This window comes from Ambystoma mexicanum, chromosome 10, assembly GCF_040938575.1.
Source record: "Ambystoma mexicanum isolate Mex_15411 chromosome 10, UKY_AmexF1_1, whole genome shotgun sequence".
Classification (NCBI taxonomy): domain Eukaryota; kingdom Metazoa; phylum Chordata; class Amphibia; order Caudata; family Ambystomatidae; genus Ambystoma; species Ambystoma mexicanum.
In genome coordinates, this window is record NC_090932.1 from 665,451,412 (window position 1) to 665,466,650 (window position 15,239).

A 15,239-nucleotide genomic window follows, 5' to 3' on the forward strand; every position below is an offset into this window, starting at 1 on the left:
AGTGGACACGGCTGTTCTGTGTAGAAAAGGAAGAACTTTTTACCTTAAGAACCGTCCATATACTTTCTCTCCACTAGTACTCCAATCCTTCATTATTTCTTCTTTGTGACTTTATAAAAAGAACAACCTATTCAAAAAACAAAAAAATTTTTTTACTGTTTCACAAAAAGAATAATTGATTGTTTTTTTGTTCTTAAAACTATACAAAATTTTGCACTGTGATTTACAATTCTGAGTGTTTTTATAATTTTTGTTATACTTCTCCGTTATTACAACTTTTGTGTTATTAGGATTTTCTTTGTTTAAAAAATAAATATTTCAAATAATTTTTTAGAAATTTGCCCTTTTTGTTTTCAGAGAATTTCACAAAAGTGCATGATACCAGAGTTTGGTACTTTTCTGAACAATTTAATCACGTTGACTTTGATACATAGCAGTAAGGGATCAATGGTGTTAAGTTGTGTCAAAATGAAACAGCAACTTCAGTCTAGGAAATCAATGATTTGTTCAAATGCCACTCCGAAGTACATTATTAGAGAGAGGACAATGTGTGGAATAAAGGTGATCTTTGTGACACTAATTTGCAGACCCACTGATTCTATACTTTGTAAGTGAAGAAAGCAGGTGCGTGCATCTTTCTGTTTTCATTAGGCAATCCTAGAACAGCCTAAAATACTTGACATCATTAAAGCCTATCTATAAAGAACACACGTGGCATGTAAAAATGATGTAGCTGCCCACGAAATGAAGCCCTGTCGGACCCCAACGTGTATTTACTTATGGTTATTACAGCATTCCTTTGCATGCACACTGTTTCATGTGCCAGGAATAGAAAGATAGGGCGGGAGAAGGGTTATCAAAGAATACAAGTTAACCAAATGATATGCTGTGCTGATGTATACATTAGAAGCATTGAGTACTGACGCCTAACCAAACCATACCATACTGCTCTTCCAATCATGCACAGGGGTGAACCTACCATAAATTCCATTGTTATCAGGTACAGTTGTAATTGTTTGTTAATTAACATAGAAGGACCAGGGAAAGTAATTATGGGCTAGTGATAGGAAAAGTATCCTAGCTGTTTTTGTCTTCTAATGATACAGTGGCATTCATTTAGCTTACTAAGGACTATTTGTACATTAAACAATAATTCAAATGTTCACTGTACCAGGTTGCAATCTGTTGAACATTTGAGAACATTAGATGAAACTAAGTAGACATGGATTTATCATCTAGTTGCTGATAGAAAATAAATATGCTTACTATTAACATGTTTGTTGCACATTTAATGAATTCTATTAATCAGTGAAGAACTTGTGAGACTGCAAGAGGTATGGCGAAGAAAGGCTTCCGGACCTAGGTTTAGCAAGTGATTAAGTACATTATGCAAATAAAAAATCTGCAGCAACTTGCAGGTCTCTGTTTTTCATTCAGTTCCTGTTAATAAGGATATCTGTGATTTGATCGAAGCCGAAAATGTCAGGAGAAAAAAACCTATGTTATTTGGTCCAAAAAAAAACTTCCCTGTGTGCAGCCGCCCATGTCATCCCTCTGCGATGCCGATTCCCTTCACTTACATGCACGGGACCCTGTGCCACAGGGTCCTTTTTTTTTATTCTTGTTTCTTTAAAAAAAAAATATATATTATGTGGGTCGCGGGTGACACCCCTGCAACCCTCGATGTGATGACAATAAACAAGTGTGCAGGGGACACCCCCGGATCCCCCCTTCTGCTTGTTCACTTTAATTCAATTGAATGGTAGATGTTTTCGAAATATTCGGCTATACGTGATTTTCGTACAGCCGAAATTCAAACATATCTCCCATTCCTTTTTTTCTTTTCTGTATTTTTTTCAGATACTATTAATAAGGCTTAGCCATCCAAACAAGGTGTATCTGTGGATTTTTCTCATTGCCTTATCTCACAGCACTGCTGGGAAATAGTGTGATTGATGCAGTCAAAAGACCCTCCAAAAATGTATTCTGGCAGAAGCAAAATGTAGAATGCATGTAACATGGAATGTCAGGAATCAAAAGTGCTACCCCAACTTTCCATGCGTTCACTCTTAAGCTGGTGACGAGTGGTCTGCACATCCAGTGGTGGAGACCCAGCAGTAACCAAAACTTGACGTAGTCATCCTGCAACCAGGAACCTGAACTAACCATCATGCCTGATGCATCAGTTAAGAACTGTCAGTGAGGAGTCATGAACACTCAAACGGTTACACCAGTAGTGGAAAAGCTCCACTGACTTCTGCGAAGAAAGATGGTGCTTCCCTTATATTTGTGTCCTTATAGCTTGGACAACCTATACTTGAGGTTGTGTGCATGAGCCTCCTCCACTAAATGCCTGATTCACTGCTCAGCAACAACAACTCTGCCAACAACAATGTGGGCCAGTACAGACAGCCTGAATGTATAGATTCCACATCCGTGTGCTCCCAATTCAAGATGTATGGTGCATTTCCAGGCAAGAGGGCTGCAGGTAGCAACAGTGATTATACCCGTCTCAGTTAGATGCCACCAACATGGGTCGCATGAGCAGCGTGATTAGTTCCAATGTCTCTGTTGTGAAATTTGCTGGTGATTTGAATAGAGACACTTGTGTTGATTATTAAAAGGGTTGGACATGTCACTGCATTTTCTTTGGCCCTCCTTGGTGGACAAAGTCCAATTACACCATCACAACTGAAGTGCCACAGACTAGGTTTTAAAGTAACAGTACACTTTCCTAAAGGCTACCTTGGTGCTTGTTTGGCAGGGGCCACCCGTATCAGGAGAGGTCATGAGTCCAACATGCAGTGTGTACTTAAGACACACTTGAGGTAGACAAAGACTACAACCAGAATGTGACTTCAAAAGGGACATTGCCCAGTACCACTCTCTGCATAGCCACTCTCCCTGGACCTCTGCCTTGTCTGGTGCACCAGGGCTTTGTAACCCAAGCAACCTTCCTCTCACTACCTGGGGAACCACTTATGACATGGAATTCAAGTTCAAAGTCTTTCAGCCACTATGTGCATGCTGTGTATGGCAGAATCGTTGGTACAGATAGAAGGAAATCTTGTCTAATGCACTGTCTAGGCAATTCGAGTCAAGAGGTGTTTGGCAATGGCACTCAACTCTCAGATGACCCATTTGCAGGACTTTAATGTTTCTGAAATCTGGATGAAAAAAAATCAGCCTTCCCCACATCACCAAAGTGAGTGTCATCTTGGAGAGACATAGATGTAGCAGAAGGGTGCAGAGCAAGAGGGAGTGTGTGGAAGGATAGGGCATGGTGCTGCGAGCTTTGCGGTGAGGTGCAATTTTCAGAAACGGCACATACAAAGTTAAGTCTTTGCTCCATTATAAGAGAAAAAATGTTTGGCAAGAACTGTAATTGAAAGGGTTATCTGCTAGAACACTACATTCTTTTTGTTCGCTGGTAAAAAAAAACAAGGAACATTATTTTCCACAAAATGCGGAGAGAGACCCTCTGCACCCTCCCATCTATATACCTAACTCTGAAACCCCAACTACTCATTTACAGTAAAGAAATTGGTAAAAGAAATTGGTAAAAAAACTTTCAATGTCTTTACTCACAACCAACGTAGTGATTACCATTGAAAGGGCTGCTGGCCACAAAGAGGCTCTGCCTGTGGATGAGCATATAGAGCAGATGTTGATGTGTGTTAGTGAGTTAGAGAAGAAAAACAGGCCATTTTTCTTCCTGGTGTCCCAAAGTCGACAGATAACACAAGCAATATAGGTAATGCAGCCTGACAGGTAAAATATTTTAAGAATTAATGAAAGAGCTGCAAGAGAAAGACACATAACGCCAAATTAGTTGTATGTTAAAGTACCACATTTTTATATATCGTGGGTAAAAACGACATTTCTTTTACTGATTATTTTAGTACAAAATGCACTTGCCCCCGACTCCCTCTTTGTATATACCTAACCCCGAATCTGAATCTACCTGTTTGCGGTAGAACAAAATCAGTGAAAAATATGTGTGCAAAAATAATTGATGTTTTCACTCATGGCCAAAGAGGTGAGTACCAGCAATGTACTCGCACCACAGAGATATTTGAAGAATTGTGTGTAGAGCTACAATGTTGTGTATTTTGTAGGAGGTAAGGGCAGGATGAGAAAGATGTCTCAGGCCCACAATGGTCATAATGAGTGTAAGGATTGTAAATTGAAATTGTGATAAGCTCAGGCACCAAATGGACACTCGTGCCTGAAAGAGTGATGGTTGAAGCCTTTGACGAAGAGAAAGGGAGACAAAGAGAAATTGCTATTGACTTTTGCCATAAATCCATGGTTGAATAAAAAAGACTTAGAATGGTGGTATTCTTCAAGGCTTAATTTCAAGGGTTGCTTCCCTGTTTCTCAGGTATATTTATTACGAAAGATATCGTTGCCACTCCTTGGTTGGGTGCATCAAAAGCTTCATGCGATCAAGTTCGACCCCGATGTCGATGAGGAAGCCGTGTCCTGAGCTTGTGTGCAATTATGGTTATTGTGTACATGGAACAGAACGAGCTACATGATAATGTGTTCCTACTGAACATTGGGTGCTTCAAGGGTTTCTTCCCTGTGATTGGCCTATAGAGTGGATCACTGTTATTGCCTTGAAGCAGGAGGTAAGGAATGCATTTCACAAGCTAATTCTCATCTAGCTCACAGATGCTGATGCAGGGTTTGCCCGTCTGGTGGTTATGTGGAAGCCTACAGAAAAGTTGTGCTTACACATCAACTTAAGGGGGATCATAAAATGTGCAGTGCTAGATAGTGCAGTGTCTTAGCTTAAAGACAATGTATCATAATGCAAAGGATTCTGACCTCACCCGAGAGTGGTGGTATTAAATAAAGTCTGCCACTCCTGGAAATCCTTGATTTACGGCATAGCAACAGCCCTGCCAACCACTTCATGTGTTAGGGTCGGGCAGGGACTATATTCCAAAGCCAGAACACTCTTTCTGCACCAGCCTGAAGAAGCGTTTATTAACGGTAGCCTGGGAGGTATCGTTTGTGAACAGAAAAGCATCTTGAGCTCCATGTAAAATGGGGAATGTGTCATTCCATGATAGAATGAAACATTTCTCAATCTGCAGGGGGATCATAAAATGTGCAGTGCTAGATAGTGCTGTGTCTTAGCTTAAAGACAATGTATCATAATGCAAAGGATTCTGACCTCACCCGAGAGTGGTGGTATTAAATAAAGTCTGCCACTCCTGGAAATCCTTGATTTACGGCATAGCAACAGCCCTGCCAACCACTTCATGTGTTAGGGTCGGGCAGGGACTATATTCCAAAGCCAGAACACTCTTTCTGCACCAGCCTGAAGAAGCGTTTATTAACGGTAGCCTGGGAGGTATCGTTTGTGAACAGAAAAGCATCTTGAGCTCCATGTAAAATGGGGAATGTGTCATTCCATGATAGAATGAAACATTTCTCAATCTGCATGAAGCTCAGAATGAGCCCCTGTTGTGTAAAAATGCACTTGTTCACATGTCTTCTTTTAAGCCTAATGAAATATATTGTTTTAGCTCCTCTTGCCCCATATTCCATTTAAGACTACAAGTCCCACAATGCTATTTGTTATGACCTTACAAAATGCCATATGTATTTAAACTATATAATTAAAACACAGACAGATAAAAGACTGTGCGTTATTCTCATGCTCATACAACATTGAGTATTGCAATCGTATTGTAATTGGGATTTATTTGGACTACTTATCATACCTAATTGGGGTATTAGTGGCTCTGTAGTCACATCAGCTTAGGTTTGCACTTGGCTTCGGAGGAAGGGCACATAATCGTGTTTTCCTGGTATGGCATGGACAGACAGGTAACTGAGCACTCCTGCCTGGAATAGCCTGTGGGGAGACTGTTAAGGGGGACGGAAAGGCTTTTTTGTTTTCCTTTCCTAGTGCTGCTAGCGAGCTGAATTTATTGCCATTAGCATAACCTGCACCTTTTGTCATTAACATAAGAGCTTCAAATATGGCCTTTGAATGAGGGTCTGCAATGCTTTTCCATTGGAGATGATATTTGAGGAGGAATACCCAGTTGTAATCCCGCCAATGTAATCTCTATGGCTAATCCCATCCATTCCTGCCCATCTCTGAATTTTTAGATTTTTGGTGGGTGCTTCCATGGAGGCAGCCATCTTGGGTGACTGTCTCGAAGGAAGCTCTCTGGAAACAAGCTAAATCTAGTGGTCATCTTTGAATAGGAAAGATACCATGCATCTTATGTGTATAATCTTTTTTTTTTAAATAGCTGAAGTAAATAATAATTGATATTCTGCATTTTTTTTTTACCTTGAATTAATTGTGTGATTCTCTTTTTATTGAATAAATAATCATGTTCACCAATACAAAATCCAGACCTATTGGGTTTGCCCTTGCTTGTTTCATAATGTGTTTGCAACTGTCAATAGTTACATCTATTTCCGTTGAAAGATAATGTTAATCGTTTTAGGAAAATGCATTTGGGCTCCGATGCAAATCCCATTGGAGAACACGCCCCTCCCTTGCAACAAACCTCTCTGACCCCTCGCTGAGTCGGCCTTGCCAGCATCAAGGAGAAGAGTGGCTTTCTCACCCCAGTTATCTTGTTGCTCTACAGACATTGATGACGGCTCTTGGTCCTTTCTCCAAATTGTAGGTCATGCTGCAACGGGACGCCCTCGTGCTTGGACACCCATGCCCACATCTCTCTGCCACAGGGGTCTCTGTGGGATATGTCAGGAGCTTGGGGCTCCACTTTGATGAGCTTATCAGAGTGGATTGGGTGCTACTCACACAGCACTCCGCTGTGCCTGGGTCAGTCCGGTCCATCGTAGCATTCACCACCGAAATCTGGCTGGACACTGCACTGCAACAAGCAGCGCTGTGATTTAATTCACAAAGTGGTTCTTTGTAGAGGACGTGCAGTTTCTAAAAGCCTGAGAGGGGGAATACAGCGCCATCTTAGTGACCTCCAAGATGTAGGCCCCCGTCGCACACCTCTGTCAGGCTAACCCCTTCAGCGCCGCACAATTTCAGCTTGTGCGCGAGGCTCCAAGCACTCTGACGTTGGGGGTCCAACCCACCAAGCACCACCTACTAGCTGCCACCACTGCTGAACACGCAGGAGTCACAGAGGAATACAGCAGTGAAATATGGGTCTCCCAAATTTTCAGCACTTTGTGGCTTAGGGGGCATCATAAGTTGTGGTATAACTCACACTGCGATGGTGCCTCTGGATTTATTGAAATGCTGTATCCAGCTGGATCCCAAGAATTACAAAAGTATATTCAAGGAAGATGATTTTCTTGGACTTGCTAAAGGCTGTGCTCCAACCTTCATCGGATACTCCATGCAGGGGCTTTGCAAGTTTGGTTTCTATGAAGTCTTAAAAGTCTTCAAAGTCTTTTACAGTAACCGTCTGGGAGAGGAAAACACTTACTTGTGCCGTTTTTTTTGTTTACCTTTTTCATGGGCGCCATATAAAGAGAGAAGGGACTACTTGTAGTTCCTTCTCCCGTTTCCATGGCGGCCATTTTTCTTGTTTACTTTTTTATATTTTTTTCAATGGCCACCATCGAAAGGTAAAACAGACTTCATTTTACCTTCCCGGCAGCCATTTTTTAAACATTTTTTTTTTCTGTTCCGTATGGGCCCTGGGGCATTAACTGAAGTGCTCAGGCCTATTGCTTAAATAGATTTTGGTTTAGCATAGCTGCACATGCAGACAGTTTCACCAGACAAGGCCGAAGTCACCTCTATTTTCAAAGTCTTTCTTGTAGGTGTTTATAGGTGTGTGTTTTGGTGGTTATTTGCCCTCTCAGTGATTGCCCATGGCCATGATAATCCCTTTGCCATTCCCACCCAGTTCCTACCACTCCCCTCCCAAAGCACCTCCTCATGGGACCTCTTTGAGCTCGCCTTAATCAAGCATCCAGGGCCTGCCAGTGTTTTTTCGAAGCAGTCTTCTCTGAGTTAATGAGTCAATTGAGCTGTAAACCTGCTACTGGTGTAAAAACAAAATCCTGACCAGGTCTGCCACTCAATTCATAAGCAGTATGTGTGCCCTTCACTGTTAAAAACAAGCATTGGCAAAGTCAACCGTTTTTGCTTATGTGTAAGTATTAGACATTTGCCAAGCAATGCTATTAGATGCCCAAGTACTCACGCTATTTTGCACCTGCTACCATCAATAACAGTTAAAACCACTATAGAGGGGCCTAGCAAGTGCCTTTCCCATGCCTAGACAAAAGCCCAAACAGTTGGAATTGCCAATGTTTGTTTTTTTCGGCGGTCGGAAGTGTTGTGCCTGCTTCGTACTCTGTGGCAGCGAATGTTTCTAGCAAAAGCACACCTTTTAAAGGTAATATATATGTTGTGGTAAAAGTAGTGCTTTTGCTAGAAATGGTCACTGCAGCAGGGGAATGCTCAGAGACACTGCAGTGCCTGTTTTACTGCACATTGTGGCACACCGCAATAAACTCACCCACACTCACCGCCCCTCAGACCCTCGCACAAGAGAGAACACGAATAATGAGACAAATGGACCAGGGAAGCCAGCAGCCCCCACTAAGGCACACCGCTATAAACCGACTGACCTCTCCACATGCTCAGACCATTGCACTAGAGAGACAATGAATAAAGACACCATGCTGTCCACACTGGACAAAGATTGCTCCAGCCGAAGAACTCAGAAGACTACAGAACGTATAACCTCGAAGACTACGGTATGTATACCGTACAAGATATCTGTGGACACAGGCTGCAGGCACGGCCAAGCATCCATGCACTGTGGAATGTAGCTACGGCTATGCTTTCCGGTCTAGCAGCACATATAGCCATCCATACTGTAACACCTGATGTACCTCAACACCTCCTACCAATAAAAAATAAAATCAGTATAGCTGGCCAGAAATCGACTCTCTCAACAATAGCAATCTATCAAACCACCAACAGCGCCCACCAACGTACCCGGCCAATCTTTGGGCAGCTAAATCGAGCCTAGCCAGCAACCCAAGTCCTAGACCAGCAAAATTGCACCCATGAATCTCCTAATCTAAACTCTTTAGAATTTTCCATCACATTGACTACGATCACTGAGGGCGTTCCAACCCAAAAAGCGCATTGAGGCCACACAAGTGGGGAAAGAGCGCTATATAAATATCCAAGTACAATACAATACGTGTCCTTCATGACTGCTCCACACCAATTGTTGCACCCACACTAGGATGTGGGTGGTAATTTCTGGTATGGACAATGCCAAATTCCACACCACTTTGATCAATCCATCAGAATTCAGGCCCATGGTGGTAATGGTGCCCGCCGCACTACCTCCACTAACAATAAGGTGGGTTGTTTTTGGGTCGTGTTATTCCCAACCTCATTATCAGTTGGGGTGGTGAAACGTGGCTGTGTATGGAAATACTGCCTGTTTCGCCATTCCAGGCACCTCTGCAGGAGGCCCCTTGTCCTTCTCCATTCACATTATTTTTCCAGTGCTCCGCAGCCTCCCTTATCTTAACATGCATGTCGCCACAGTCGTCGTTCCAATACCTTTCACCGCATTCACTGTCTATTTTCGTTATTGCCACAACTTTCAGTATCCCAGTCGATCCTTTGTGTCATTCTTTCCTTTTAGAATGCAAAGTAGACTCAATTCCGAGTAAAACAAAATATGAAGACTAATGGGAAAAATGATGTTTGGCGAAACGTGTATTCCTTTCATTTTTATCAGTGCATGGATCCAGGGAAGCATGTGTGCCTCCACTCAGACTTCAAAATATTAGAACTACGATGCTCTATGTCTGGATATACTGGTCGTCACCTAAAATTAGCAACCTAACAGTATTAATGTTCAGGTTTGAGCAACAATCGTCCAGCCAATCAGCAGGCACTCTCGGCAACTGTTTACGCTTGGCAGTGGTTCTGCTGGCAGTTGCCCTGCTACTTATAAACCTTATATACAAACAGATTAATCAGAGAACACGTTCATCACTTTGCTGTCTAATTACAATGTAATGCTCTGAGATCTTGCAATGAGCGGGCCGCAATTATGGCGAATGTTAGATTTAATATCAGCCAGAAAGTAAATATGTTCTCTAGAGACACACTGCAAGCAAGCTGAGACTCTATGCAGCTGAAACATATTTTGTAATTTTATGAACACTCGCCCTGTGTGCAGTTTGACACTAAACGTTTGCAAAATGAATAGGGAAGTGGTTTTGTCTGGGCTGTTGGCAAATAGCTAAGATTAGATGTAGTGGCAGAAGACAGCTGCCCGGGCTGCTTTAGTCGTTTGGCAACACATCAGCAACATAAAACATCAAGTTCTTCAGGAACGTATTCAAAAAGTAATGCTTTAAAAACTAACATTAGCAAGACGAAAATCATGACTTGTGGTATGGAGATATGTGGGAGCGGCTCCTGAGCATGGTCGTTAGACAGTGCACGCCTGTTATGAGTTCACACCTACAAGTATCTTGGTGTTTATTTACAGGCCTCTCCGTCCCTAGTCCATCTAGAGGAACAGATAGTGCCCAGAGCATGGGGCAAGTGGATGGCCATCAGGAGGGCTATTCAAATAAATGGTGGCAGATCCACTGAAGCCCTTGTAATGGCATATAAGGTGTCCATAATTCCAACTATCAATCAAATTAGCAACCTAACAGTATTAATATTCAGGTTTGAGCAACAATCATCCAGCCAATCAGCAGGCACTCTCGGCAACTGTTTACGCTTGGCAGTGATTCTGCTGGCAGTTGCCCTGCTACTTATAAACCTTATATACAAACAGATTAATCAGAGAACACGTTCATCACTTTGCTGTCTAATTACAATGTAATGCTCTGAGATCTTGCAATGAACGGGCCGCAATTATGGCGAATGTTAGATTTAATATCAGCCAGAAAGTAAATATGTTCTCTGGAGACACACTGCAAGCAAGCTGAGACTCTATGCAGCTAAAACATATTTTGTAATTTTATGAGCACTCGCCCTGTGTGCAGTTTGACACTAAACGTATGCAAAATGAATAGGGAAGTGGTTTTGTCTGGGCTGTTGGCAAATAGCTAAGATTAGATGTAGTGGCAGAAGACGGCTGCCCGGGCTGCTTTAGTAGTTTGGCAACACGTCAGCAACATAAAACATCAAGTTCTTCAGGAACGTATTCAAAAAGTAATGTTTTAAAAATTAACATTAGCAAGACGAAAATCATGACTTGTCGTGTGGAGATATGTGGGAGCGGCTCCTGAGCATGGTCGTTAGACAGTGCACGCCTGGAATTAGTCCACACCTACAAGTATCTAGGTGTTTATTAACAGGCCTCTCCGTCCCTAGTCCATCTAGAGGAACAGATAGTGTCCAGAGCATGGGGCAAGTGGATGGCCATCAGGAGGGCTATGCAAATAAATGGTGGCAGATCCACTGAAGCCCTTGTAATGGCATATAAGGTGTCCATAATTCCAACTATCCCATATGCACTGGAAGTTTTCCCGCTCAAGGCAGGAGTAAGGCTGCCTAAGGTGGTGGCGAAAATTGTACTCTCACTTTTGAATCTCCCGAGTGCCGCGCCGGTGGATGCTTTAAGATTAGAGCTAGGCCTACAGTCCCTCCTATCCACGTGGAAAACGGCTGCCTGTAAGCTCTGGGCTGACATAAAGTATAACTGGAGCTCAACTGCTTCATTATTACATTGTACGCAAGCCCATGGTGACCGCTTGTCTAAAAGTGTTTGGTTCCGGGATCTTGGGCCCACGGTGGGAACCCAAGGTCAGAACATCCATCTACGCTGCACCGGATTGACAGCTATTGCCCTGCTCCTGAGTAATATTCATGGGAAAACACGCACACTAGATCAAAGCTCGTCTGGAGCAGGTTGGTGGAGTTGCGTAAATATGAAGTGTATAGAACCAGGGTCTGTTTAGGGACTCCCGTAGGAATATCTTATTTCGCTCCGCCTCCCTGCGCTTATACGATATATTCGTTGTCTGCGTTTTGATCTCCTCGCGGTCCTAGCAAACACAGGTGCCTGGAGGGGAATTACTAGAGAGGAGCGTATCTGTCGTGTTTACACCCTGCAAGTCGAAACATCTTGGCATATCTTGACTAACTTTGTGATTCATACCTAAGAGGATATGCTAGATGTTCCAGCTATGGTTTCCGACAAGTTTTGGAGTGCAGTATTTTGTGCAGAATCGCATGCTATTGCGGCTTCGGCCTTTCATGTCTGGCTCAAAATTAACTCTGCGTACCCATTTTTTAAGTGATTATTGCATGATGTGATTTTAAAATGAAACGTCCACTTTTTATGCACACGTTTTTTAATGTATGTTATTTATGTTGTTTTATGCCGCGTGCGAAAGGATGCTAAGTGCCTCTTAAATGCACAAAACAAATACAAAAATAAAATAAAAAACCATCAAGTTCAGATACTCTCTATTTAACTCATGGCATCAGGTTACAGATTGAATCCTAAGATTTCTAATGGCATTGATTATTGCTAAACAAATAAGCGGTTGTGATGCTGAAATACTGATTTTTGGAGGGGGAGGGCTAGAGAAAGACTACCCTCACACCCTGAAAGATGGAGAAATGAGTAAAATCAGACTTGCAGGAGCCATGATGTCTAGATGTAACTGTGGCTCTGCTGCTGCTGGCTGACAGGAGGGGGAAGTGATGAATTGCTGTGCAGATTTGTTGGTATTGACAGTAAAAGAAGCAACACAATGCGACAACCCGTTTGCTTGCTGTGCTGGTGCTACTACTGGACGTTCCCCTCCAGGACGCGGAATGCTTCTTGATTTCCTGACCCTTCAATGAAAAACCAGTAATGTTCATGCAATTTAGAGTTTTCAGCACTGCATGCATGCTCCCAAATTTAAAAAACAGTTCAAGGTCAGCTGCAAGCTGGCAAGCCAGCAGTGATATACGTATGAGTTGGGCCGTCACGAGGGGGAGGGGCAGGAGGGCAGTTATCCAAGGCCTCGCACTTTGAAAAGGGTCTCGCTCTCAGGGTGAAGCGATCATTTATTTTAAGATTGGGCTATTAGGTGCACTTATGTGTCACCCATAAGCCGAAACTAATGAATGTGAGTACAGGTAGAAGGGAGGCGACATGTGAGTAGGGACACACAGGTTGTGGGTGTTGTTTGGTTATTTACCTCTCCATTGACTGCTAAAGGACATGCTAATGCCCTATGGCCAATCTACCTGCCCCTCTCTGCCCAAAACACATCCTCCTGGGATTTATTTGTGCTCGCTCCATTAAGTAGTACCATCAACCATTGGCCTGCCAGAGTTTTTTTCTAAGAAATCTGCAGAGAGTTGATGGCATAATTGCAAAAGTAAATGGCTAGTGATTTAACACTTATGGCTTAACCATGTGTGCATTCAACCACATGATTTATATATCTTCGATGCACTAACCTCCTGTTAAAGGACAAAGCCAAACGTTTTGGCTGGTGGCATTAGCTAGGCAATTGCCAGGTAGTGGGATTAATCCTCTTGCAATCTAATGGTTAGGTAGGTTTATAGTGATAGCATCGAATGCAAAAGTATCGAAAAAAATGCATCGAAAAAAATGCCTTTTTTTCATTTTTTTAATGGGTGGTTCCCCCCAACCCCCGTTTGTTTACCCCTTAAAACCCATTATAATAAAAATTAAACCTTTACCTTTAAAAAATTCATTTTTTCAATGCTTTTGCATTCAATGCTTTGTATTCGAGGGAACCACTGGATACCGGTTAGGTAGTACCATGACATCAGTGCCAAGCAAATGCCAATCCCATACCTAAGCAAAGGCCCAAACTGTTGACTTTGCCAATACTCGCTTTCCTTTGCTTTGATCGCTGGATGTCGAATCTGATATGTACTTTCGATGGTGATGTTTGTTGGATTTGACGTTTGGAAAACGTACATTTGACAACGCATGAGATCAGCACATTGTGCAGATTCCATCTTCACTCTGCATGCGAACAAGGGTAAGCCTATAAAGTGACAATCACCATTGCATTTCCCAGTGAATTATAGAGATAACTGCTTCTTTTTAAATACATTTAGATTTGAATTATTGTAGTATTTATATGTTCTCCCAATGGATTAAGGGGATGTTTCTTGTCTTTTAAAGTATTAGTCCCAAAGAAGATAAGGCCTTTCAATCATGGCTGTTCATCGAAAGCAGTGAACACTAGTTGGCACACTTTTGTTGAAGATAAATACAATTATTTTGTAGGCATTATGGATGGGTTCAAATTCAGTTTATCTGTTTGGATTTATAGAGATTGGGACATCTGTAGATGACTTTGCATACATCAATGAATATCGGAGTCTCCACCTAGGCTTTGAATACAATTCTGATGTGAAGATTTATTGTCTACCTCTTTTCTTCGCATTATGGTGAATTTATCTTTGATAAGTATGTGTGTTGTTATACGTATTGTGACTATTCACATATGAGCATTTTTTGCACATATTTATAATGAAATTATATTGAAATGTATTGTAAATGAATCATTGATGAATAGATACATTTTGTTTGTGTATATGTTTCGACGTAGTTTACCACTACTTCGTGTTCCTCAGCCGTCGAGTGGGTTTCCTGGAGGAAGGCTATAGATCTCTTTTTGCACTGAAGATATGATTTAACCCTATTTCTGCCGATATAAGTACCAAGACGCCTTATATTCCATGTCAAAAGTTTCATTTGTGTTATGATCTATTAGTGTTGTCATTATATGGCCATAGTATCTAGCAACCCAAGCATATCCCACATACAGCCGAACACAAGTGACCCTTTCACTTCTGTATTCGGCACATGCAATGCCGCTCGATTTATAATGTGGTGGGAGACTTCACCTGGCCCGAGTCTCTATGAAAGTGATAAATAACAAAGCAAGCATCATTGCTCAATTTGGGTATATTAAACAAAACAATAAACAAAAACATAACATACATAACAAAACCTTATAACATTACCAAACAAAGCCAGTTCGTTTGGGCATCCCAGTATCAACCAGGCAAAGAGCAGCCATTGCATGCCGGGTTGCGCAACCAGCAACCGGCCAGTAACTAGTGTCAACCAAAAGCGGGTGAAAGACCAGCAGTGGGGAGCAGAGTTCCAATCCCACTGAACAAAAACAAGGACCTATGTAGCGGTTTCAAGTCTTGGATCCGGTGTTGACCATCAGGGCGAACCAAAAAGCATGCCAGGAGTCCCTGTCGAGTCAATCCGGATTAT